The sequence below is a fragment of the Balaenoptera borealis genome (assembly GCF_965194805.1).
Source record: "Balaenoptera borealis genome assembly, chromosome: 8".
Classification (NCBI taxonomy): Eukaryota; Metazoa; Chordata; class Mammalia; order Artiodactyla; family Balaenopteridae; genus Balaenoptera; species Balaenoptera borealis.
In genome coordinates, this window is record NC_138865.1 from 84,559,022 (window position 1) to 84,583,825 (window position 24,804).

The 24,804-nt window shown below is 39.1% G+C and overlaps 1 long non-coding RNA gene across 1 annotated transcript in view; it reads right to left on the reverse strand.

Moving 5' to 3' along the window:
• Positions 1 to 609: 609 nt before the first annotated feature.
• Positions 610 to 24,804, reverse strand: part of LOC309633133 — a 452,881-nt gene continuing 428,686 nt past the window's right edge. Inside the window, exon 3 of the long non-coding RNA XR_014247332.1 lies at positions 610 to 2,365. This is a non-coding gene — a long non-coding RNA (uncharacterized lncRNA). The remainder of the gene's footprint in view (positions 2,366 to 24,804) is intronic.

Consider the following 24,804-nt stretch of genomic DNA (forward strand, 5'->3'; position numbering starts at 1 on the left):
CAAACAGTTAAGAAAATGGTAATAGGAACACACATATCGATAACTACCTTAAATGTAAATGGATTATATGCTCCAACCAAAAGACATAGACTGGCTGAATGGATACAAAAACAAGACCTGTATATATGCTGTCCACAAGAGACCCACTTCAGACCTAGGAACACATACAAGCTGAAAGTGAGGGGATGGAAAAAGATATTCCATGCAAATGGAAATCAAAAGAAAGCTGGAGTAGCAATTCTCATATCAGACAAAATAGACTCTAAACTAAAGACTATTACAAGAGACAAAGAAGGACACAACGTAATGATCAAGGGATCAATCCAAGAAGAAGATATAACAATTGTAAATATTTATGCATCCAACAAAGGAGCACCTCAATACATAAGGCAAATGCTAATATCCATAAAAGGGGAAATCGACAGTAACACGTCATAGTAGGGGTTTTTAACACCCCACTTTCACCAACAGACAGATCATCCAAAATGAAAATAAATAAGGAAACACAAGCTTTAAATGATACATTAAACAAGATGGACTTAATTGATATTTATAGGACATTCCATCCAACAAAAACAGAATAACAACAAAAACAGAATAACAAAAACACTTTCTTCTCAAGTGCTCATGGAACATTCTCAAGGATAGATCATATCTTGTGTCACAAATCAAGCCTTGGTAAATTTAAGAAAATTGAAATCATATCAAGTATCTTTTCTGACCACAACACTATGAGACTAGATATCAATTACAGGAAATAATCTGTAAAAAATACAAACTCATGGAGGCTAAACAAAACACTACTAAATAACCAAGAGATCACTGAGGAAATCAAAGAGGAAATCAGAAAATACCTAGAAACAAATGACAATGAAAACACGATGACCCAAAACCTATGGGATGCAGCAAATGCAGTTCTAAGAGGAAGGATTATAGCAATACAGTACTACCTCAAGAAACAAGAAACATTCAAATAAACAACCTAACCTTATACCTAAAGCAATTAGAGAAAGAAGAACAAAAAAACCCAGAGTTAGAATAAGGAAAGAAATCATAAAGGTAAGATCAGAAATAAATGAAAAAGCAATGTAGGAAATAATAGCTAAGATCAATAAAACTGAAAGCTGGTTCTTTGAGAAGATAAACAAAATTGATAAAACACTGGCCAGACTCTTCAAGAAAATAAGGGAGAAGACTCAAATCAATAGAATTAGAAATGAAAAAGGAGAAGTAACTACTGACACTGCAGAAATACAGAGGATCATAAGAGATTACTACAAGCAACTATATGCCAATAAATTGGACATCCTGGAAGAAATGGACAAATTCTTAGAAAAGCACAACCTTCTGAGACTGAAGCAGGAAGAAATAGAAACTATAAACAGACCAATCACAAGCACTGAAATTGAGACTGTGATTAAAAATCTTCCAACAAACAAAAGCCCAGGACCAGATGGATTCACAGGTGAATTCTGTCATACATTGAGAGAAGATCTAACACCTATCCTTTTCAAACTCTCCAAAATACAGCAGAGGGAGGAACACTCCCAAACTCATTCTACGAGGCCACCAACACCCTGATACCAAAACCAGATAGAGATGTCACAGAAAAAGAAAACTACTGACCAATATCACTGATCAACATAGACGCAAAAATCCTCAACAGAATACTAGCAAACAGAATCCACAGCACATTAAAAGGATCATACACCATTATCAAGTGGGGTTTATCACAGGAATGCAAGGATTCTTTAATATACGCAAATCATTGTGATAAACCATATTAACAAATTGAAGGAGAAAAACCATATGATAATCTCAATAGATGCAGAAAAAGCTTCTGACAAAATTCAACACCCATTTATGATAAAAACCCTCCAGAAAGTAGGCATAGAGGGAACTTACCTCAACATAATAAAGACCATATATGACAAACCCACAGCCAACATCTTCCTCAATGGTGAAAAACTGAAACCATTTCCACTAAGATCTGGAACAAGACAAGGTTGCCCACTCTCACCACTGTTATTCAACATAGTTTTGGTAGTTTTAGCCATGGCAATCAGAGAAGAAAAAGAAATAAAAGGAATCCAAATCGGAAAAGAAGAAGTAAAACTGTCACTGTTTGCAAATGACATGTTGCTATACATAGAGAATCCCAAAGATGCCACCAGAAAACTACTAGGGCTAATCAATGAATCTGGAAAAGTAGTAGGATATAAAATTAATGCACAGAAGTCTCGTGTATTCCTATACACTAATGCTGAAAAATCTGAAAGAGAAATTAAGGAAACACTCCCATATTGCACTGCAACAAAAAGAATAAAATACCTAGGAATAAACCTACCCTAGGGAGACAAAAGACCTGTATGCAGATAAGACACTGATGAAAGAAATTAAAGATTATACAAATAGATGGAGAGATATACCATGTTCTTGGATTGGAAGAATCAACATTGTGAAAATGACTCTACTACCCAAAGCAATCTACAGATTCAATGCAATCCCTATCAAACTACCACTGGCATTTTTCACAGAACTAGAACAAAAAATTTCACAATTTCTTTGGAAACAGAAAAGACCCCAAATCACCAAAGCCATCTTGAAAAAGAAAAACAGAGCTGGAGGAATCAGGCTCCCTGACTTCAGACTATACTACAAAGCTACAGTAATCAAGACAGTATGGTACTGGCACAAAAACAGAAATATAGATCAATGGAACAGGATAGAAAGCCCAGAGATAAACCCATGCACATATGGTCACCTTATCTTTGATTAAAGAAGCAAGAATATACAGTGGAGAAAAGACAGCTTCTTCAGTAAGTGGTGCTGGGAAAACTGGATAGCTACATGTAAAAGAATGAAATTAGAACACCCCACAACAGCATACAGAAAAATAAACTCAAAATGGATTAAAGACCTAAATGTAAGGCCGGACACTATGAAGCTCTTAGAGGGAAACATAGGCAGAACACTCTATGACATAAATCACCGCAAGATCCCTGTTTACCCACCTCCTAGAGTAATGGAAATAAAAACAAAAATAAACAAATGGGACCTAATGAAACTTAAAGCTTTTACACAGCAAAGGAAACCATAAACAAGGCGAAAAGACAACCCTCAGAATGGGAGAAAATATTTGCCAATGAAGCAACTGACAAAGGATGAATCTCCAAAATATACAAGCAGCTCATGCAGCTCAATATCAAAAAAACAAACCACCCAATCCAAAAATGGGCAGAAGATCTAAGATTTCTCCAAAGAAGATACACAGATTGCCAACAAACACATGAAAGGATGCTCAACATCACTAATCATTAGATAAATGCAAATGAAAACTACAATGAGGTATCACCTCAAACCGGTCAGAATGGACATCATGAAAATATTTACAAACAATAAATGCTGGAGAGGGTGTGGAGAAAAGGGAACCCTCTTGCACTATTGGTGGGAATGTAAATTGATACAGCCACTATGGAGAACAGTATGGAGGTTCGTTAAAAAACAAAAAATAGAACTACCATATGACCCAGCAATCCCACTACTGGGCATATACCCTGAGAAAGCCATAATTCAAAACGAGTCATGTACCACAATGTTCATTGCATCTCAATTTACAGTAACCAGGACATGGAAGCAACCTAAGTGTCCATCAACATATGAATGGATAAAGAAGATGTGGCACATATATACAATGGAATATTACTCAGCTATAGAAAGAAATGAAATTGAGTTGTATGTAGTGAGGTGGATGGACCTAGAGCCTGTCACACAGAGTGAAGTAAGTCAGAAAGATAAAAGCAAATACCATATGCTAACACATATATATGGAATCTAAAAAAATAAAAAAAGGTTCTGAATGACCTAGGGGCAGGACAGGAATAAAGACACAGACGTTGAGAATGGACTTGAGCATGCAGGGAGGGGGAAGGGTAAGCCATGACGAAGTGGGAGAGTGGCATGGACATATATACACTACCAAATGTAAAATAGATAGCTAGTGGGAAGCAGCCACATAGCACAGGGACATCAGCTCAGTGCTTTATCTCCACCTAGAGGGGTGGGATAGGGAGGCTGGGAGGGAAATGCAAGAGGGAGGGGATATGGGTATATATGTTTATGTATAGCTGATTCACTTTGTTATACAGCAGAAACTAATACATCATTGTAAAGCAATTATACTCCAATAAAGATGTTAAAAAAAATGGTTAAGATGGTAAAAACTCATCAAATCATATATTTATAAATTTGCAGTATATTATATATTAATTATATTTCAGTAAAACTAAATATAAGAAATCATTTTTTTCTTTTAAAAGTACCTATAATTTAGTTTAGTTCATGTGTCTTGTATGTGGATAATTTACCAACTATTTAGAAAATAATTAGGTTATTTCAGAGGCGAACAGCAAAGCACAGAACATCAGAGGTACAACATGATGATAATTTTGACTCCTAATTGTTGTCTCTTACTTTACAAATGAATAACTTAACAACACTGAGATTTTGGCAGTTACTCACCAAAAGATCTTAAGATGATAACAATCCATAAAGCTGATATAGAAATCCTTGAAGAAATGTGGGCCATTAGGGATTGAAAGAATGAAAACAAAGAGGATGGATGTTTTTGAACTGAAGATAGAGTAAATTACTCTGGGTGGGGGGACGGCGGGCAGGGGATGACATCACTTGGATAAGATTACCCAAATGATTAAAAGGTTGGAAAATGTCCTATTGAGAAAAGTCTAAACCATCTGAGATAGCTTAGTAAAGAATGGAAACCATGAGAGTATAAATTAGTGAATAGTTTTTGAGTTTATAAAAGGGTATCATTTAGAGAAATTTTCTGCCTTAATGAGATCTGGAGATAAAGAATTAGCTGGTGATACAGCAAAGGGACTATTTGCCTAATATGATAGAGGTTATTAAAAACGGAATTAACTTACCAAGCAATGTTGCAGACTGTCTTCAAAGGAGTTTGTTACAAACATACTTTTTCAGCCATCTGGAATGGTTTCTATGTGATACTATAGAACACCACAGGATGGGAAGTAAATCAGGGTTCCCCTTAAGTACCCTTACAGCTTGCTAATTTAAGGCTCAATATGAACTCTCACTTTGCTTCCTTTTGCAGAACTCTGCAACTGATGAGTGGAGCAGAACTGTTTATGGTACCAGATTTAGATGAGACTGCCAGTGGTCCTCTGGGCCTTCACTGCTCACAGTGTGGTCCATAGGCAACAGCACTGATATCACTTGGGAGCTTATTAGATATGCAGGATGCAGGTCTACTGCAGACCTCTTGAGTCAGAATCTGTCCTTTAAAAAGATCCCCAGGTGATGCATGTGTACACGGAAGTTTGAGAAGCATTGGTCTAGTCCATTCTCTCTATCCCTAGAATAATCTCTCTCTGCCTTTTTCCTAAGCAGATTTCTTCCCAAATTGTTCCAAAAGATAATATGGAAGGAAAAAAATATTCTCCCTTGATTCAAACCATTATAGTGATGGATACACATTGATTTTTATTGTTAAGTTTTTATTTTATTGGGGAAGTTATTCTTTAGAGAACCAAAAAAGAAAGAGACTCAAGGTGGTCCTACTCAAAGATTTTAAAAAAATCACTTGGCCACCAGGCTTTCCACAATAAAAAGGGACAATTTAACATTGTGAAGAAATTGAGGTTTGGTATAATGGTTTCTATTTCATAGAAAACTAAAGGCACTGTTTGTCTCTCTTTCTCTTTGTTTCTGTCTCAAACAACATCCTCCTTGCGTTTTCTCTCTCTCTCTCATTGTATGTTCTGTGTATGCCTGTGTGTGCATATGTGTGTTTGTACAACTAAAAACTTCGGAAAATATTGCTGTTTTAACCTAAGCGATCTGATTTTATTTGAATCAAGATGGAAAGGTAGCTCTTCGGTCTTGAATACCAATAGAAATTAAATCCAAGAAGTAAAGCTTTCTAAAATATAGTGCAGATCAATTGCAAACATTTCAAAGGGCACCACTATTAAGACAACATAAAAGTGTCTCTTAATGCCATAGCACAGGGAATTATAGCCATTATCTTGTAATTTTTAATGGAGTGTTATCTGTAAAAATACTGAATCACTATGCTGTGCACCTGAAACTAATATAATACTGTAAATCAACTGTGCTTCAATTTACAAAAAGACAACATGGAAGTGGAGAAAACAACTGAACAACATTACAGAGTAGAATGAAAGTCAACTATGTTAAGAGGGTAGGGAGTGTCACAGTGATTATCCAGGTTTTAAGCTTTTGTGAGGAAAACAAAAGATGCCTCTTGATTTTAGTTTTTCTATTCAGCCTTCCCAAATTTATTATGAAAAATTAAGCATTTGTATTTCCCACCTCTTCTCTACATAATCTTTGTAAAAGAAAATTGGTTTAGGTGACATTATGCTCTGCTCTCCCTCCCCCTTGTAAGGAGAGAAGGATTGGACTGAAGGAAAATGAAATATTTGATGGTAAGCATCATTGTAAACACAGCATGTAATGTTTAAAATATGGAGCATTCTACCTCAACTAATTTAGAAAATGATTATCACCAGAGTGGCCAAGTTAACTCAAACTCATTTAGGCCAATTTGTTTTCTCTGAATGAAGCATGAACTCTCTAGGAGGGGAAGCTTGTTGTAATTTTACAGTGTTTAAATTTTTCATTTAAATATCTAAGGCTTTTACTCTAAGCATTTCTGTTTCTACAAGGGACCTTTCTTTTTTTGCAGTTTATAAACTAACAGATAAGAAAGACCTCCCATATGATGCTGTGCATTTGCTTTGTGCTTCTGCAGTAATTAGTGAGGCTTCTGGATGAATTATGCCATTTAACATTTGTTATTAACTATAACCACATTTATTGCCTCATAACAATATCATTACAAAGGAAAGCTGTGCAGATGAGAAGCATTTCTTTGTAAACCCTAATAAGTGTACAATGTGTGTGTAAATATTTACTTTTCCATAATTCTCTCACTGTTTAATTGTGACTCTGTGTTCAGCTCTTTTAATTAGGTTGAATTTCCAGCCCTTTTGCATTTAGATATTTAAGTTTAATGCTCTGTTGATGAAATTTTCTTGCTCTTAATCTATACTGCATGTTAAAGAAGCTCTGTCTGTGCAACACCAAAGCTTTAAACAGGAATTAGGTGAAAGGAAGGCTAGCAATGCAATTAGAATCCATTCTGAGGGCACTGTGGCCCTCTTTATCTTCCTTGTGTCTTTAGGTAGAAAAGAAACAGATGAATGTGGAGGGTGGGAGTGGAAATGGAGCTTCAGTCACCTGGCTAGGATAAAACAGAAACAAATTATGGGATGAAAGAGTCCTTCACCTTTGAGCATTGGGAGCCCTACCGAAGGAAGAAATGCTCAGTTAAATTTGTGTGAGTTCCCACTTCAGTGCCCAAGAGGTGCTCTGTGTTTGATGTTGGGGTGGATACAAATGTGGGTAGAGAATATCTGCTGTAGTCCTTGGGTGTTGTACTTCTTAGGAGTGGAAATGTAGGTGGTTTGAGGCTTCCTGAATTATTCTCTAGTGGTGGTGGTGGTGGTGTAGTGAAGAGGGTTAGCGGGACAGAATGCAGCAGTGCAGAATGGAGAAAATCTGATTCAGAAGAGAACATGCGCTTGCATCCTTGGGGAGAGCAGTAGCTGAGCCCTCTACCATCTATTGAGATAACAACAACAACAAGAGTAGTAGCAATAGGATCTAACACTTAATATATATGTGTCAGGCACTCTTTTAAGCATTTTACGTGTATTTGCTCTCTTAATCCCCGTAACAAACTAGTGAGATGAGTTTTATCATCATCAACATCACCATCAGCATCATAACCATCGTAATCATTGTCACAATCGTCATCATTATCATCTTGTTTTTCAGATGAAGAAAGAGATAGGTTAAATAACTTATGCAAGGTCACAGAGTTAATAAGTTGCAGAGACAAGATTCAAGCCTGGAGTGTCTGACTCCAGAGTCTGTGCTCAAACACTGCTGTCTACTGTCTCCCTTGATGACCATGTCAATGACTCATATTACTTATTAAGACATTTCCAAGTGCCATACCCCATGTTAAGGGCCTTTTAGTACATTGGCTCATTAAATCCTTATGATAACACTGCAAGATGAGAATGATTTTGTTCAGCTTATAGGTGTGAATATTACAATGGGTAAACAGGAGAACCAGCTTTTGTGCTGTGGCCCAAGCCTACAGCTTGGCTTTGATTGCAACAAGACTTGTTCTCCAAACCTTTCTTTGGAGAATGGCCTCCGGCATGCAGGATCTTAGTGCAGCAGCAGGAACAGGGAAGGAAGAACTTGAGAGGAAGTGCCCTGGGCACACAGTGGGTATAACACCGGTACATAGGCTAAAGTGGCCACAGGGCAGGGCCTGGAAACATAGATGCTGTTCTTACAGTGTCCAGAGGAGTAGTGCAGACAGCGCTGCTCCAGGGGAGGATATTGAATTTCCCAAGTACTTGCCCGGGACAGGAAGAGCTTGAAGGACCAAGTTATGCTGATTACAGTGACAGAGTTTAGATTCAGCAATTTAGATTTGGTTTTCGTTGTTTTTGGAGTTGGTAACCACATGTCTTTTAACTGCTGGGAAAACACTTAGAACAGTTATATTGTTGGGTCATTTGTAATATTACCACCCTTACCCCACCCTAAATTCTTATTCACAGAAAACCAGGCATAGTATTTGGTGATGGGCCTAGGGAAGGAAAGGAGGAGGACGCCAGGAAACTAGAGTAAGATCAAACACTATAAAGTGAGAATGGAGAACATCCAGCTGACTTTCTCTCAGACCCTTGAAGCAGGAATGAATAGCTGAAGTTATGGACAAAACCACTTCTGTGGTCAAACCTGCCACAGTTCCTGGAGGAACTCAGTAGGCAAGAATGAAAGGACTTATCTGTTGGTGGAGGGTCTAAACTCTTTAAGACAAGAGTCAAGTAGGGAGTCGACACAAACAGAAGGGAATATTCTTGTGAGGTAGAAGAGGAGGGAGGGTGCTGAAAAGGTCATTGCAAGACAGTGATGGCCAGGATGACCAGAAGGGGCTCACAGTGGAAACAAGAATTTGGGAGTCGTCTCCAAGCTCAGTTCATTGGTCTATTGAATTCCTCACAGTCCAACAGAAGCTAGACTTCTAGATGCTATCTGTGTCTGAGCTCAAGGCTGGATCACGATAGATAGTGTGAGTCCTTTGGGTCCTCTCTCTCTTTGGAGAAGAATGCAAAAAGGATCTGCAGCAAAAATATCTAGATCTTGACAGCTGTTCGGATGATAGAGCCAGGGAGGGAGATAAAAAGTTCAGAAATAATTGCACTTTTATGTACCTAGAAGAAAAGTAAGGGGAGGGAGCTTATGTTGGTAAGGAGATAACATGTTCTGATTTCTATTTGGTAAATTTAATGAGTCTCAATTTGTGTGGTTTCTCTTCCCAACCAATCTACATGGACCTTGTCACCCAGTCTGATGTCATCATGCTGATATTCTGACTGTAAACATGAGGGAACAGTTATGATTGCTGTCGCCTAGACCAACCAGACGCTGATCACCAGAAAAAGGGAAGCAGTACTCAATCTGATGCAAGACTTCAGACATTAGCTTCTTAGCTACAGTAATCTTTAAAACACTTCTTTTGTGAATCATTAAAATTCAAGACCAATCTATAAAATTAGCTTTCTATTACCACAGCAAAGTTGCAGGTTCATTAAGTTGGAAAACCTGACAACTGTGTCCTGCCAGAATTTCAATTCTTAAGAGGAAAATTCAAACCTTCCAATTTCTCATTATTTGTACCATTCACCAAGGCCCTCAAAGATCATTAATATCAACTTCACAACCTCGTTTCCTCTCCTAAACAGATATCGTCTTAACACGCCTCTCTTTGGCCATCACTAGTACTGATGCTTATATTTATATAGCTCTATTAAAATATTAGTTCGGTGTTTGCACATTGTTTCTGGATCCACACAGCATCATTTAGCAGGAGCAGTCTAACAGGAGTGGTGAGTAATGTCCCAATTTTAAAACATCAGAATTTTGAGATTCAATTGAGATCCAGTGGCCCCACAAGACCACTTGTAGGTGGCATAACTAGGTCTGAAATTGGTTTTTTGATCCCTAGACTGATGATTTTTTTCACTTTGCCACTTTTGGACTCAACTCCAAAGCTCAAGAACCATTAAAACTGTAAAGACAAAGGCAATCTCTCTGGAAGAAGATGCACGGTTCCCAAATTAACTCAGATATAATGTAGGAAGACTTCCACTCATCCTGGAGGTGAGGACGTTTTTACGCTTCATCCAGAGAGATTGAAAAACACTAGATTTCACTAACAGCTCTTCGTAACTTCTACACAAATCATGTGAGCCTGTTTCTAAGAATACTTATATCTACCTGTCACACTTGACTTCCTCCTCTCATGAGTAGAGTGGCTTTCTTTTGTAATCCTCAAATCACTTTGCTTCCCACTCTTAGAAGTCATGAGCGGGACAGTTATAGCCCCATGATATAACTTAAGGTTGAGAACCACAGGGCAGTGATGTGGTACTTCTTACAGTTTCATGGATACTATTCTTGGGCCTGGGAATCTCACTGACCTGAAAATATCTTTTAAGAATAGCTGACAATCTTAATTTAAGCTCCTTATTCTTGCCCAGTTATGGAAACTTCATGCAACAACAACAAATTCTAGGGACTTGCCAGTAAGATGATTTTTACAAAGCTGAGTTGTTCTTGAAAACTATTACAGTGGGTTCCCTCCCTCCTCATTATTTTTAAAATTTTTTATTGGAGTATAGTTGATTTACAGTGTTGTATTACTTTCTGCTGTACAGCAAAGTGAATCAGTTATACATATACATATATCCACTTCTTTTTAGATTCTTTTCCCATATAGGTCATTACAAACTATTGAGTAGAGTTCCCTATGCTATACAGTAGGTCCTTATTAGTTATCTATTTCATATATATTAGTATGTATATGTCAATCCCAGTCTCACAGTTTATCCCTCTCCCCTCCCCCAGTAACCATAAGATTGTTTTCTACATCTGTAACTCTATTTCTGTATTGTAAATAAGTTCGTTTGTACCATTTTTTTTAGATTCCACATATAAGCGATATCACACGGTATCTGTTCTTCTCTATCTGACTTACTTCACTCAGTATGACAATCTCTAGGTCCATCCATGTTGCTGAAAATGGTGTTATTTCACTCTTTTCTATGGCTGAGTAATATTCCATTGTATATATGTACCACATGTTCTTTTTTTTTTTTTTAACATCTTTATTGGAGTATAAATGCTTTACAATGGTGTGTTAGTTTCTGCTTTATAACAAAGTGAATCAGTTATACATATACATATGTTCCCATATCTCTTCCCTCTTGTGTCTCCCTCCCTCCCTCCCTACCTCCCACCCTCCCTATCCCACCCCTCTAGGTGGTCACAAACCACCGAGCTGATCTCCCTGTGCTATGCGGCTGCTTTGTACCACATGTTCTTTATCCATTCCTCCATAGGTGGACATTTAGGTTGCTTCCATGTCTTGGCTATTGTAAATAGTGCTGCAGTGAACATTAGGGGGACTGTATCTTTTTGAATTATGGTCTTCTCCAGGTATATGCCCAGAAGTGGGATTGCTGGATTATATGGTAGCTCTATTTTTAGTTTTTTAAGGAACCTCTATACTGTTCTCCACAGTGGCTGTACCAATTTACATTCCCACCAACAGTGTAGGAGGGTTCCCTTTTCACCACACCCTCTCCAGCATTTACTGTTTTTAGACCTTTTGATGATGGACTTTCTGACCAGTGTGAGGTGATATCTCATTGTAGTTTTGATTTGCATTTCTCTAATAATTAGTGATGTTAAGCATCTTTTCATGTGCTTCTTGGCCATCTGTATGTCTTCTTTGGAGAAATGTCTATTTAGATCTTCTGCCCATTTTTTGATTGGGTTGTTTGTTTTATTGACATAGAGCTGCCTCCCTTATTGGTTGCTTCATTTACAAATGTTTTCTCCCATTCTGTGGGTTGTCTTTTCATTTTGTTTATGGTTTCCTTTGCTGTGCAAAAGCTTTTGAGTTTAATTACATCCCATTTGTTTATTTTTATTTCCATTACTCTAGGCTTGAAAAAGTTATTGATGTGATTTATGTCAGAGAGTTTTCTGGCTCTATTTTCCTCTAAGAGTGTTATAGCATCTGATCTTACACTTAGGTCTTTAATCCACTTTGAGTTTATTTTTGTGTGTGGAGTTAGGGAATGTTCTAATTTCATTTGTTTACATGTAGTTGTCCTGTTTTCCCAGCACCACTTTGAAGAGACTGTCTTTTCTCCATTGTATATTCTTGCCTCCTTTGTCATAGATTAGGTAACCATATGTGCGTGGGTTTATCTTGGGCTTTCTATCCTGTTCTGTTGATCTATATTTCTGGGGTTTTGTGTTTTTTTTTTTTTTGCCAGTACCATACTGTTTTGATTACTGTAGCTTTGTAGTGTAGTCTTAAGTCAGGGAGCTTGATTCCTGCAGCTCTGTTTTTCTCTCTCAAAATTGCTTTGGCTATTTGGGGTCTTTTGTGTTTCCATACAAATTGTACAATTTTTTGTTCTAATTCTGTGAAAAATGCCATTGGTAATTTGATTGGGATTGCATTGCATCTGTAGATTCCTTTGGGTAGTATAGTCATTTTCACAATATTGACTCTTCCAACCCAAGAACATTGTATATCTCTCCATCTGTTTCTGTCATCTTTGATTTTTTTCATCATTATCTTAAAGTTTTCTGAATAATAGGTCTTTTGTCTCCTTAGATTTATTCCTAGATATTTTATTATTTTTGATGCAGTTGTAAATGGGATTTTTTTCTTAATTTCTCTTTCTGATCTTGTGTTGTTAGTGTGTAGGAATGCCAGAGATATCTGTGTATTAATTTTGTATCCTGAAACTTTACCAAATTCATTGATAAGTTCTAGTAGTTTTCTGGTAGCATCTTTAGGATTTTCTATGTATAGTATCATGTTATCTGCAAACAGTGACAGTTTTACTTCTTCTTTTCCAGTTTGGATTCCTTGTATTTCTTTTTCTTCTCTGATTGCCATGGCTAGGACAATTTCCAAAACTATGTTGAATAATAGTGGCAAGAATGGACATCCTTGTCTTGTTCCTGATCTTAGAGGGAATACTTTCAAATTTTCACCCTTGAGAATAATGTTGCTGTGGGTTTGTTGTATATAGCCTCTATTATGTTGAGGTAGGTTCCCTCTCTGCCCACTTTCTGGAGAATTTTTATCATAAATGGGTGTTGCATTTTGTCAAAACTTTTTCTGCATCTATAGAGATGAACATATGATTTTTATTCTTCAGTTTGTTAATGTGGTGTATCACATTGATTGATTTGCATGTATTGAAGAATCCTTGCATTCCAGGGATAAATCCCACTTGATCATGGTATATGATCCTTTTAATGTATTGTTGGATTCAGTTTGCTAGTATTTTGTTGAGGATTTTTGTGTCTATGTTCATCGGTGTTATTGGCCTGTAATTTTCTTTTTTTGGGATATCCTTTTCTGGTTTTGGTATCAGGGTGATGGTGGCCTCTTAGACTGAGCTTGGGAGTGTTCCTTCCTCTGCAAGTTTTTGGAATAGTTTAACTTCCAAAGAGAAGGATAGGTGTTAACTTTTCTCTAAATGTTTGATAGAATTCACCTGTGAAGCCATCTGGTCCTGGGCTTTTGTTTGTTGGAAGTTTTTAAATCACAGTTTCAATTTTAGTACTTGTGATTGGTCTGTTCATATTTTCTATTTCTTCCTGGTTCAGTCTTGGAAGGTTGTACCTTTCTAAGAATTTGTCCATTTGTTTTAGGTTGTCCATTTTATTGGCATATAGTTGCTTGTAGAAGTCTCTTATGATCCTTTGAATTTCTGTGGTGTCTTTTGTACTTCTCCTTTTTCCTTTCTAATTTTATTGATTTGAGTCCTCTCCCTTTTTTTCTTGACTCTGGCTAAAGGTTTATCAATTTTCTTTATCTCTTCAAAGAACCAACTTTTAGTTTCATTGATCTTTGCTTTTGTTTTCTTTGTCTCTATTTCATTTATTTCTGCTCTGATCTTTATGATTTCTTCTCTTCTAGTAACTTTGGCTTTTGTTTGTTCTTCTTTCTCTAGTTGCTTGAGGTGTAAGGTTAAGTTGTTTGAGATTTATCTTGTTTCCTGAGGTAAGGTTGTATTGCTGTAGACTTCCCTCTTAGAACTGCTTTTGTTGAATTCCATAAATTTTGGATTATCATGCTTTTATTGTCATTTGCCTCTAGGTATTGTTTGATTTTGTCTTTGATTTCTTCAGTAATCTCTTGGTTATTTAGTAGTGTATTGTTTAGCCTACATGTGTTTATGTTTTTTACAGTTGTTTTCCTGTAACTGATTTGTAATCTCATAGTGTTGTGGTTGGAAAAGATGCTTGATAAGATTTCAGTTTTCTTAAATTTACTGAGGATCACTTTGTGGCCCAGTATGTGATCTGTCCTGGAGAATGTTCCATGTGCTCTTGAGGAGAAAGTGTATTCTGCTGCTTTCAGATGGACTGTCCTGTAAATACCGATTAAGTCTATCTGGTCTAATGTGTCATTTAAGGCTTGTGTTTCCTTATTGATTTTCTGTCTCAGTGATCTGTCCATTGGTTTAAGTGAGGTGTTAAAGTCCTCCACTGTTATTGTGTTACTGTCAATTTCTCCTTTTATGGCTGTTAGCTTTTGGCTTAAATATTGAGGTGCTCCTATATTGGGTGCATATATATTTACAATTGTTATATCTTCTTGGATTGATCCCTTGATCATTATGTAGTTTCCTTCTTTGTCTCTTATAACAGTCTTTATTTTAAAATCTATTTTGTCTGATATAAGTATTGCTACTCCAGCTTTCTTTTGGTTTCCATTACATGGAATACATTTTTTCCATCCCCTCACTTTCATTCTGTATGTGTCCCTAGGTCTGAAGTGGGTCTCTTGTAGACAGCATGTGTAGACAGCTCTTGCTTTTGTATCCATTCAGCCAGTCTATGTCTTTTGGTTAGAGCATTTAATCCATTTAAATTTAAGGTAATTATCAATATGTGTGTTCCTATTGCCATTTTATTAATTGTTTTAGATTTGTTTTTGTAGGTCTTTTCTCTTCTCTTCCTCTTTTGTTCTCTTGTGATTTGATAACTATCTTTTATGTTGTGTTTGGGTTGCTTTTTCTTTTTTGTGTGTTTATCTATTGTGGTTTTTTGGTTTGCTGTTCCCATGAGATTTTGATATAGCAGTCTGTATGTGTACAAGGTTGTTTTAAGTTGCTGGTCTCTTTCCCACCTAGAGAAGTTCTTTTAGCATTTGTTGTAAAGCTGGTTTGGTGGCACTGAATTTTCTCAGCTTTTGTTTGTCGTAAAGCTTTTGATTTCTCTGGTGAATGTGAATGAGAGCCTTGCTGGGCAGAGTATTCTTGGTTGTAAGTTTTTGCCTTTCATCACTTTAAATATATCCTGCCACTCCCTTCTGGCCTGCAGAGTTTCTGCTGAAAAATCAACTCATAACCTTTTGGGGATTCCCTTGCATATTATTTGTTGAGTTTCCCTTGTTGCTTTTAATAGTTTTTCTTAGTCTTTAATTTTGTCAGTTTGATTAATGTGTCTTGCTATGTTCCTCCTTGGGTTCATCCTGTATGGGATTCTCTGTGCTTCCTGGACTTGAGTGAGTTTTTCCTTTCTTATGTTAGGGAAGTTTTCAGCTATAATATCTTCAAATATTTTCTCAGGCCCTTTCTCTTTCTCTTCTCCTTCTGGTATCCCTATACTGCAAATGTTGGTGCATTTAATGTTGTCCCAGAGGTCTCTGAGACTGTCCTTGTTTCTTTTCATTCTTTATTATGTTCTGTGGCAGTGATTTCCACCACTCTGTGTTCCAGCTCACTTATTTGTTCCTCTGCCTCAGTTTTTCTGCTCTTGATTCCTTCTAGTGTATTCTTCACTTCAGTTATTGTATTGTTCATCTCTGTTTGTTCTTTAAATCGTCTAGCTCCTGGTTAAACATTTCTTTTATCTTCTCGACCCATGCCTCTATTCTTTTCCTGAGATTTTGGATCATCTTTACTATCATTACTCTGAATTCTTTTTCAGATAGATTGCCTCTCTCCTCTTCATTTAGTTATTTCTTGTGGATTTTTTATCTTGTTCCTTCTTTTGCAACATATTTCTTTGTCATCTCATTTTGTCTAACTTTCTGTGTTTGTGGTCTCCTTTCCATAGGCCTCAGGATCATAGTTCCTTTTGCTTCTGGTGCCTGCCCCCTGTTGGGTGAGGTTGGTCCAGGGGCTTGTGCAGTCTTCATGGGAGAGACTGGTGCCTGCCATCTGGTGGATGGAGCTGGGTCTTGTCCCTTTGATGGGAAGGGCCGCATCAAGGGGTGTGTTTTGAGGTAGCTGTGAGCTCAGTATGCCTTCAGGTAGCCTGTCTGCTTTTGGGTGGGGCTGTGTTTCTGTCTTGCTGCTTGTTTGACCTGAGCATTCCAGCTTTTGAGCCTATAGGCTATTGAGTGTAGCCAGGTCTTGGTGCTGAAATAGGGACCTCTGGGAGAACTCATGCTGATCAGTATTCTCTGGGGCCTCCACCACCATTGTTTTGCCCCCAGTGAGCTACAACCAACCCCTGCCTCCCCTGAAGAGCCTCCCAGGCCCCTCGTTAGGTCTAGCCCCAGTTGCTATGGAGGTATTGCTGCTTTGTGCTGGGTCCCAATGCATGTGAGGTCTTGTGTGCCCCTTCCAAGAGTGGAGCCTCTGTTTCTCCCAGCCCTTTGGATCTCCTGCACTCAGACCCCACTGGCCTTCAAGGCAAATGCTCTGGGGGTTCTTCCTCACAATGCCTGACCCTCAGACTGTCTTGGAGGGCTATTTTTATGTGGGAACATCCCTGTGTAGTCTCTGTGTGTTTAATATTTTTTGGTGTGAGGGCTGTTTTTTTTATGGATGTCTGCCATATCTTTCCTCAGTGTATGCTGGCTGTTAGCCCCTTGATTGGAGGTGTGACTGATGTTGTGGTGACCTGAGCCTGCCCTGAATATTGAGCGGGGCCTCCCCTTTGCTCTTTGATTGTTACTGCCCTGTCAGGGTCAGGGTCTGCTCCCTAACTGTTGAGGTAGAGGCCCCCAGAACTGTTTCTGAGCTGTATTTATGGTCCTTGGTGTGAGGTAGGCAGGATTGGAGTGCTCCCAATCCTGCAAGAGAAGCCACTGAGTTTTCCTCCTCTGGAGCTGTTTATCTGTGAGTATACTCTGTTGTGTCTCTTTTCACCTGTTGTGCTGGCTCACAAATTACACTTTTGTTTGAACTGCCCTCAGCTCCATCTCAACCATGGATATGCTAGCAGTTGGCCCTGGTGTCTCTCAGGCGTTGTTTTTACCAGGCCACCGACGCAGATCCACTGAAGTCAGGTCTCAGGACTGCAGTAATCGTGTACCTGAACCCACTGTGGGAGCTATGGAGGCAACTCAGATTCTGATGTGGTCCAGTCCCCTCCCATGTATGCCCACAGAAATCCACAGCTGCTAAAGCTAGACTGTCTCAGCTGCGGGAGCGCTCGTTCATTCAGACATTCCGCAGGCACTGAGTTTACAAAGCCAGCAGCGGGTGGGGGCGGTGAATCCACGGTTCCCATAGTCACGCAGAGAGATTTCAGGTCTTCTTCCTTAGTTGCGCGGCCCCTGGGGCTCAGCTGTGGCTTCAGTTCCATCTCTGCATGTGCTCCCACCAGCGTCTGCTCCCGAGGCTGCCCCGGAGCACGTGTGCCCACCCCGGCAGGTGGGTGCAGAGGTGGGCGTGTCCTGTGGGCCCACCAGTGTTGGCACAGCCAGAAGAGGCTTTGGTGGGGATGGTGCATGGGGCCCACCAGGGCCAGCACGACCAGAGGAGGCTTTGGTGGGAGAGGTGGGAAGCCTGCTCAGGCAGGCGCCCCTCCTAGTACCCACGGAGGTAGGGGTCAGCACATGGGGAAGGGGCTGCATTGGCTGCCACGCCCCTTGCACGCCCCTCAACAATGGCACCCTGCTTCTGTGGTGGCCTGGGCTTCTTCCACAAACTTTCCCAGTTGTGGAGCTCCTTATTCCTGTCCCTTCAAGCTGTCTCTTCACAGCCAACATTTGTCCCCTCTCTGGGTCTGCTCTCCAAATGCCACATTCCAGCAGCCAGCCCCTCTCTGCACCAGGAGATGCCCAACTCAGGCTGGGGTGAGCAGAGCTGTGGCACAGACCATCTGTGTAGGTCTTACTCTGTCCTGCCTGCCACAGACCGCTTGCTGCACTCTCCTCTGATCCCCTGAAGCTCCCTCTCTGTTGCAGCTGATCTCCCCACTGGTGAAGGGGCTTCTGTGAGTACGGGAATCTCTCCTCTCCTTCAGCTCCCCACCCAAGGGTGCAGGTCCTGTCCTGTTTCCTCTTTTCTTTTTTTTCTTTCTTTTGTCCTACCTAGTTGCATGGGGATTTTTATTGTCCTTTTAGGTGTCTGAGGTCCTCTGCTAGTGTTCAGCAGGTGCTCTGTGAGAATTGTTCCATCTGTAGATGTATCTTGATGTACTTGTTGGGAGAGGCGAACTCCACATACTCCTATTTCACCTTCTTGACTCTTCTCCTCTCCTTCCTCATTAAATGAGACCTAGAACTAGAATTCCTATTACTAATGCTTTGATATCCTGACTACTCCTAATAATGGAGTCAGAAAATGAAAGATCCCATAAATGGCCCCTGTTTACCAACAGGTAGAATAAAAACTAAGTTTTTTCAGTGGTTAATTTTCTGTTCCTCTGGAGATAAATGTCTTACTTGGAGTTCTACTTACATTTACTTACCCAAGGAGATCGGGGCTAGACATTTTCTAGAGGGCAAGAATTAGAGGTCAGGAAGTCATATAGTTACATTCAGAAACTTCTGAGAAAAGCTTGAACACTTGACACATTGAAGGCAAGTTCAAAGGCTACTGAGAAATCTTATCCTCGCTAATTAATATGATGGGAGAACTATTGGCTCTGACAGACTCATTGCTAAAATGTGTTCCATAGCTGAAAATTGGACATGTCGTTCTCTTAAGAACTTTCCATGTGTTCATATCACCTATAGGATAAAACCTAAACTCCATACATCATTTTAATAATCTGGGCTCCATCCATCTGTTTAACTGCATCTCCTATCATTCCCTTTCCTCAGCTTCCTGTATCTAACAATTTATAATTCTCTGAATGCCCTAAACTTCATAGGCCTCCCAGTATGTTCTTGTGCTATACCTTCTGCCTGGAATGACTCTCTCTTTACCTTGGTCAACTGGAAAACACCTACCCTTCTTTCTGAATACAATTCAAAGGACACCTGCTTTGTGAAGTTTTCCCTGCCTTTCCCAGGTGATGTAGAGGATTCCTTTCCTATGCTCCGGGGTATCTTGTACACAGCTTTAACCTTATCATCATCATCATCATCATCATCATCACCACCACCACCATCATCACCACCATCATCATATACTGTATTGAATTTTGTCTCTTTCCTGGCTGTCTGCATACCAGAATGCAACTTCCTTGAGAGCAGATATCATGTGAGAGATTATATGATTGCATTCTATTCCCAAAATGTTTTACTCTATATCCAGACTCAAAGGTGAGAGAGTGTAGGTAACAAATGAATCTCATGTGCATTTTTCTTTCACTGAGTGATTTTGTGTGTTTAGTAGATCTTTTCTGTTTGAGGTGAGCTTTAAATTAAGATGTAGGTTGAACCCAAAGCAGGTTATGAACTGTTGTAGTTCTTCTTTTACACTTTACCTTCACTTCCTGTTGTGCTCCTGTCTCAATTCCTCCCTATCCATGCCAGCTCCTACCCAGAGTGAGACAGTTAAAACTGTCTTTACAGCCTCAGAGCAACAATCAGAACCAGCTAAGACTTCATAAACCATCCCTTGAAAAGCAAAAAATACAGACAAGAGCATGTATATAGACATATAGACCCTAAATACACTTTTAAATCATTTTCCTCTTTGTTCCCCTCTCTCTTGCATTTTTGGAATTGGTCCAAACTTCTTTTTAGAATACCTTGATCTTTAAGTCCTCAAATAAGGCTAAAACATGTCTTGCTTCAATCTGTTGCAGTTTCCTTTTTCATGACATTACAAGAATCAACTAAAATTTTAAGACTCCAGAATGTTGCAGCTGAAGAAGCACTTTCATATTTGAAGAAAACATAATAAAATTCTTTCCCCATATGCTACCTTTTCAACAGGGCTATTTTTTCACCCTCAGAAATTTATAGTGTCAGAATTCCTCAAAGAAGTTAAGCGTTGAGAATTAAATCCAGAATGATCTTATAACTATTCAGTATATTCCAGAGGAATTCCTCTTGTCCAGATTCCACTCTAGGGTCCGTGGATTCTCCCAACACCCAATTCTGTGCCATAGACCTGGACCAAGCTTAACAGAATCACTGTTCAAAAAGGACGCAAGTTTCTATTTTCATCCAGTTAAACATGTGGTCTGAGATGCATATTGGAGAGCAGGTTTTTTTTTTTTTTTTTCTTCCCTTATGATATTTAAAATTTTCTTGATACCATCTGGAAACAGGTTTTCTTTAACAATGTCAATCTAGCCTCACATTCTCTAGTTCTTGCTCCCTTTCTAACTGTCTTCCAATATTTCTTGGTTGTGATTGGAGAGACACTTCTCCCGTTGCACACCTCCATTTGGTGAGCTCTTCCTCAGCTGTTCCTTTTTTTCATTTTTCACTTTTTTCTGGCAAAGTAGCTTTGATTGGTAGTCAGGACAAATTCTTTAGTATAGAAGAGGTGTAAAAGAGGTGCTGATGTAGAAACAAATATATGCAGCCCCAAGTATGTAGCCTGAGAGTGGACTGATTCAACATCGAAGTGCTCTATGTCTATAAAATTAGCTCATAAGAAGGCTTTTATCTTATTAGCATAACTTTGAAGTCTTCCTTCTGTGAAGCTGCCCAAGTAAGTGATTCTCAGTCTTTGCATGTCATCTTTCATCCATGGCTTTGTTAAAGCAAGCTGACTTAAACTTAGTCATAATTCCAAAACTTTTGGGGGGTATAGCAAGATACTTTGATATTTCTACTTTACTGTCTGAAAGAACTGAGGGAAGGTGAGCTCATTATGAGGGAACGAATGTCAATGGCCATTACAAGCGGTTACTGCTAGTGTTCTCTGGATATCCCACATCACGTGACACTGGAAATTATGAAATTAATTTTAAGAAAATGAACTCTGACCTTTTGAGAGAATGTGGTTTGTACATGGGCTTGCCTGTCTCTGAATTCAGGGCACAGACATTTCTATACATAAGCATTCAGTCAGGAGCCTTGGGGCCTTGGGGTAAGTTTGGCCTGGGACTTCTGTCTCTGCTTCTTTCTATATGGTTTTAATCCAAAGCACGTAGAGAATGTACTCTGTAGTGGAGTTCATTGGAGGTGGAGAGTTGCAAAGACTAGGGCCAGGAATAGTTTCCTTGCTTATCTCCTGTAATCTTTGTAGCTGGAACAGCTAACCTCAGTGAGAAGTACAAGATTCCCCCCAGCTTGGTATCCACTGCTGAAGCATGGAACATATTTTTGTATAGAAGTAAAGTAAATGAGGTGTGTGTGTGTGGTTGGAATAATGCTGCTATTGCTTCCCATCACTTGAAATTAGGTCCTTTGTGGAAGAGACAAGGACTCAAGCCTCCAATGATTATATGCCTGAGAGAGTATACCAACGTAAAAACAAAAGTTGGGGATGTAACTCGTTTATACAAATATAAATCAGGTCTGGTCAAAACAGAATGTAAGTTCTCATTACTGGTTATACTGGAATTATCCAACCGTACAATTCTTCTGTGCCAACCTAAAACTTAGCATTTAGAACTGGAAATAATTGCCTGAACATTACTCACCAAGGTTAGAATAAGTATTATACTCATTTCAGTGTTTAGTATAAGAGCTGGGTAATACAAGAAAAAATTACTGCAACTTTAGAAGGAAGCAATTAAAATAAGGTTGCAAGAAGGAGGAAATATTTCCCTCACTGTGGAGGAGTTAGATTTGAAACTATTCTGCAGTAATTTCAGCCTTAATCAGCCTCCTTGACAATTTTGTAGACAGGCATAAATTCCTTTCAATCTTGTATCTTTTATCATCTAGTTATTAACAAGGAAACAACAGATTTTTAAAAGATATCCTCTAGAATTTATGGGAACAGACAATAGTCTCTTCATTATTTTCCTGTTTCCTGCTGTGGTCCCTATTTACCTTAACCAGTAAATTGAAGAGGGAAAAAAATCTAGCTAGAATTTTCCAAAACCAATTTTGTACCATAAAGGTTGAAGAGACAACCTCAGGAAAAGTCCATCCACTAGAAAGAGAATAGTTCTATTCATTATTTGTCTATTTATTGAGTGCCAGCCCTGGGTCTGGGATACAAAGTCAGACATGGCCCCGCCAATCCCCTGGGGTGGGAGAGGTATTATTACATATGAAAACAAGAGCTGGAAAAGAAGTTTCACCATATTCATAGTGTGAGTGCATATAGCAGGGGATCTGACCTGGCCTGGGGATCCAGAGGTATCTTTGAGGAAGCTGGGATCTCCAGGAAGGATAAGAATTAACCAGGGGAAAAGGGGTAGAGTGGGAAGAAATTCCACAGTGGGACACAAAATTTAGTGTGAGGGAGCAGAACCCAGACGGGGAAGTACACAGAGAAAGTAGGTAGTAGTGGACGAAGAGCCAGGAGGCCAACCAGGAAAGGCTTTCTAAACCTCATTACCGTTTTAAACTTTACTCTAAAACAAATGGGAAGGGGTTACATGGTGGTGGTTGGTGACCTGATTGCATTTGCATTTCCAGTGCTGTCTCTGGCTGGAGAATGGAAAAGAGGGAGACATGCCAGAGAGAAAGAGAGAGAAAATGTAGTGGTACTAGAGAGAGAGATAAAATGGATATATTTAGTAAATAAACTCAGTGTCATTAGGGAATGGGTTTAATATAAAAGGCAAAGTGACTCATAGGTTTTGGATTTTAGATTTGGGAGGATGGTAGTGCCATAGAAAATAACGTGAAAGGTCCAGGTTTGCGGACAGGAAATTGCCATGATTTCTGTTTTGGGCATGTTGAGTTTTAGGCACCTTTGAGATATGGCAGGAGATATAACAGGTTTTAAAATGAAATAATGGTGACTCAGATATATAGAGAACATTTGGCTTCTTTATTTTCTATAATCGATTCTTTCTTCCTCGTAAACTCTCCCCTTACCTGGTAGCAGAGATGCTGGAGTACTTCAACTTGACAATTAATGTACTTCAGTTTCTCTTCTGTTGAAGTTGTATCTTTTATTTTCTTCAGTCTCTTTGGAGTAAATTTAGTCTTTCAGATTACTGTTCCCCTTCCTGTACTTTCTAAGATGGTGCCTGGGTATAGTGTTCAGAGGGGTTTATGTGAGCCAGTGGCAATGGGCAAATGAGCTTTGGACTCACACTGATCTCTGGTTCTTTTTGGGATTTTGCCTCAGGGTGGTCAGTCAAGTCCAGGCCCTGGACTGATGTTCCATTAGCCATTGGGGACATGACTCAGGCATCCAGTTCAAAAGTAAACTTCAACTGTCATACATTCTCTGACTCCCTTAGGATGAATTACTTTGTTTTTTCTTTTACCATAGCACCTTTTGCACTTTTCTACTTTCCGATGTCAGATTATATTCAGACTTCTTCCACATCTTTCCACCACCAGTCAGAAAGTTTATGAGAGGAGGGACTTTTGGTCAATTTGTTTTTGGCCTATGAGCCCTGAGCATAGTGCCTGGCATATAAATAGGCAAAAAGTAATTAATGGATTAAATTGAATGGGATCTCTTGCTTCCCAAAGCTTGTTGGTACCAGTTTTAGCTGCAAAACCAAGTTTATTTTGTTACTCTGACTGGTATAGAGGAGGAATATGGCAGTCTGGATGAAAGAAGACTTCTTGTGATACTGGAACTTTTTCTAAGTCTCCTTCTTGGTCTCGTCTTGAAATAGTTACCCCCCTCTTTTACAAGTGCTGAACAGCAATCCTTAACCAGTAAGTTTAGAAGAGGCAAGGCTTAAGAATAGCAATGGTCTCAATGGTCTTATGAGCCCTGTGTTGGTAGGTCAGGATGTAGAAAGGACTAGGTGGAAATGGGTCATCTGAGGTATAAAAAAGAAAAGACTTTCACTGCCTTTCGGTTTCCCACTTATATCTGTGTATAGACATTCCTGTGCTGTCAATCGCAAAAGCAAGAGAAAAGCAACAGAAACATAAAACAACTAAAGAAGCCTGAACTTTCTCCATCTTAATTGCTGCCACTTCAAGTTCTCACCTGACAAGCTCTGGAAATAATGAAACACTGAGTCTCAGTTCTGGGAAAAACTTGATAGATTACCTAGACTGTAGGTTCTAGAATCTAGAATTTAGACCAACCTGAAGCAGGGCCCATGCTTTTTCTGTTCCCTAAAGTGTCCCCAGAACATGAATGTGCTTGATGCAATGGAAGCTCAATACATATTTGTTGAATAAGTGAATGAAATTTCTTTCTTTGCTGATAAGAAAACTTGCAATTGAGAAAGGCAAAGTGACTTGCCTAGGGTCACACCACTTATAAGTGGTAGATCAGGAGAGGAACTCTGTCTCCTGACATCTCATTTGCTACACTTTTTGCTACACAGTAGTATCTCCTGCAGCTTAAATCATAGAAGCACTCACCC